The 3,404-nt window shown below is 31.6% G+C and overlaps 1 long non-coding RNA gene across 1 annotated transcript; it reads right to left on the bottom strand.

Annotated features, from left to right (window-relative positions):
- Positions 1–560: 560 nt before the first annotated feature.
- Positions 561–1,698, bottom strand: LOC111616664. Its single transcript, XR_002755291.1, has 3 exons — positions 1,620–1,698; positions 1,396–1,524; positions 561–626 (listed from the first exon to the last, which is right to left on the bottom strand). It is a non-coding gene; the product is annotated as an uncharacterized LOC111616664 (long non-coding RNA).
- Between the last annotated feature and the right edge of the window lie 1,706 nt (positions 1,699–3,404).

Genomic DNA, 3,404 nt, shown 5'->3' with positions numbered 1-3,404 from the left:
CTGACAACTGCCAACTTATGATGCGTTCAGAACTATAAAATGGGTTAGGATCAGGCGATCCATTGGTCGAACTGTGACGTCACGGGTGGTGGATCTTTTTGTTTGTTGGCAGTGAACGTCTGTAATTAGAAAGGTTTGTTCTAATTACAATTGCTAATTGCTAAACAAAATAGTAGACGAGAGGACTTGCTTCGTTTATTTAATCTTTGTCCGAAAGATGTTTAATTGAAAACGTAGAGACAAATTCTGATGATAATTTGTATTTTAATATTATACATCACTTTTTTGGTAGTTTGCAAAAAAAAAAGATCGGAAGAAAATTGTGATTCGTTTGGGTTAAGTGTTCGTTAACTACGTAACACTATTTAAAGCGTTGTTACTTCATGCAAAATTTTAACATTTAATTATACAATAAGTCTTTTTGAATATTTAAAGATTACTTAATTTTACAGAAAACGTTTAAAAATTTAAACGTTTTCTGTAAAATTAAATTTAAAAAGTAAAAATATTTATCTTACTTGTTTTCCAAATATTTTGATCTCAGTAATAATCATAACCAACAAATTTCCACACGTAGGTGTCAGCATCCATAACGCTTGAATTACAGATTTCATAGACTTTGGTGCCTACAGAAAGATTACTTTGATGTACAGGGTGTTCCATTTCCCAGCTGGCTAAAATCTATTTATCAGAAAGTCTTGAAATCTTGAGAATGCCGTGGTGAGATGATGGGAACTTTTCCTACAGCAAAAAAGTAAGTTCCAAAAACTACCACTATTATAGCTTTATACAGAACATAACAATGAACTCCACAAGTTACCTGACTAATGTGAATGTTCAAAAGAGGATGTCACTCTTTTCTGCTACCATCTGAAAACGTAAAACAGCATGTTGAACTGTTGCATGCAGTGTATGCCTTCAAATGTTACGCACATGACGTACTATGCTGTCTTTAAGGTCTGACAGAAGTTATTGTACGGTAGACCAAGTCTTTGAGATAGCCTCAGAGCAAAAAATCGCATGTATTCAAGTCTGGGGATATTGCAGGCCAATATGCCACTATTTCAGCTTAAAAAGCGCTGTCTAGTGGTGATTTCTTGAACTTACTATTTTTGCTTTACAAAATTTCCCATCATTTCATTAAGGCAATCACAAACTTTTATGACTTTCTAATTAATAATGTTAAATTCTATTCCGCTTTGATTTCCAAATTGCTTCAATTTTAAGGAAGAATCGATGCGAGATTTACGATTTTCGTGTCTTTTGCCAGCTTTACTCAAATTATTTAAATATTCAAAGTCTTTTTTTGTAGCGAGCTGGGGAACGTCAAATTTAATTTGTGACATCCTGTATTTTCTTTAACTCACGTATTAGCAGTCGAATTATTCACTTTACCTGACAATAGAAATACGATGCTCCTGTAACGGAAAACATAATTTCCCCAATGGACATAAGAAAATACTGGGGTACTTGTAACAAAATAGAAAATGAAATTTGACTATTCACTTTCGTAAATGAAAGGCTCTGAAACATAAAATAATTTCTTATATTGATATTATTTACTTATCCTTTAAATGCGGAAGTAAACATTTTAATACGTTATAGAAAAATAACATTACCAAGTTACTATTGGAATGAATAGTAATTTCAACTTCGTAATTTATTCCATTTTCGGTTATGAACTTGATGTTTCTAAGACTGCGAAAAAATTGTCATAACTGAAGCATTTCAAAGCGTCAGGAAAATATTTTTTATGCAGTGCGTTAAAAATATGCTGTTTTTGCTTTATGTATTTATTGGGATGCAATTTGAAAACAACTGTACACGTATAAATTCCCACTGTCGCCTGTCTGTCTGCCTATCTGTTCTTCTTTAATCTCAAAATCAGAGTTAAATAAATGATAGGCAAACCAGACATGGAAAGCTAGAGACAGGAGCTCGGAATCCAGACCGAAAGTTCGTATATAATTATCAGTGGCGTGCCGTGACATTTGATGATAGGGAAGCTGTGTTTCTGTAAGAAGCCGACTTCCAGGGGCAATCAGTCAGTGATTGTCTAAGGTCCATTCGTATTCGTTTATTCGATAAGCCAATAAAAACCGTAGACTTCTCTAAATGTATTTTTAATTAATGGATTATCTAACGCACTTAATAAATAAGCAAGTTCAATATAATTAATTACTTCTGTTATATTAGATTCAATACATTGCCTACGCGCTCTAAATACCAATTCTTTTTTCGATAACATCTACTAATTTAGATATATTATATCTATTAGCCGTAACTTCATTATAATTTTTAATACTTATTTTATATTGTTTACTAATGTTAAATTCTATTCCGCTTTGATTTTCAAATTGCTTCAATTTTAAGAAAGAATCGATGCGAGATTTACGATTTTCGTGTCTTTTGCCAGTTATACTCAAATTATTTAAATCGTCAAAGTCATTCTTATTCCACACACTAATTTCATTCGAAAATAGTAGGCAAGGCCAACAAAACAATTTTTGTATTTTTATGCACCACAAAGCCATTTTACATCTTCATAAATTTTATCGTGAAAATGTCAAATAAATTTTTTTGTTGACATATTTATATTTAATTTAGGCATTGGTCATTCTCTTTTAATAATTTTTTCATTCTATGGTCTTGAGCCAAAACTTTTTTGAAATAAATTTTGAATATCATAATTATATTCTAAATCGCTAGCCATAATATAAGGGCTAAAATTAAAAATAAAATTATAAAAACTTATTTGTTCAAATAAAATGTGTGATGGGTATACAATTATACATACCTGGTACAAAATATTCAATTGTATGAATATACTTTTAAAAAAATTATAATTAAATATAGTTTTGTGAAGAAACATACATAAAAATAATATAAAATATTCTCTACTTTTTAAATATTAAAGCAATCCACTTAGTTAAAATGGCTCCCTACCAGTGGTTCATGGATAGAATCAGAGACGGTCTTAGTAGGTGTGCAGCGCGTGCATGCGTGCCAAATCTCGAGGGTGCCAGTACGAGTTAATGTGAAATGCCTCTTGTCGCATCACTAGTATATCTGAAAAGACGCGACAGGGTTGTTGTAATTTTTAAATGTTTCTCACCATAGCTGTAAAAGTCTAAATATGTTAAACTTAATAGATTGTCCGTCGTTTGTTTTCTAACTAATACGTTTTAGGACCACGGAAATTTCCAAAATTTACAACTTTTCGGCCACTCTTATTTAACTGGAAAAATGTCTCTCTTTATTACGTCTAATATTACGAAGAACTCAGTCCCCACCGTACTCGGCTAGAGATTGGTTCGGTTAAGCTTTTGTTTAAGTAAAATTCCGGCTCTTTCGTCAGGATTTTATTTATGTCCCCAATTCATCAATCGTTTGATTATTTAACT

This window comes from Centruroides sculpturatus, unplaced genomic scaffold (assembly GCF_000671375.1).
Source record: "Centruroides sculpturatus isolate CEXI.00-Female unplaced genomic scaffold, Cexi_2.0 scaffold3366, whole genome shotgun sequence".
Classification (NCBI taxonomy): Eukaryota; Metazoa; Arthropoda; class Arachnida; order Scorpiones; family Buthidae; genus Centruroides; species Centruroides sculpturatus.
Note: the sequence above shows the minus strand (reverse complement) of the source record. Positions and strands in the feature narration are given on the sequence as shown.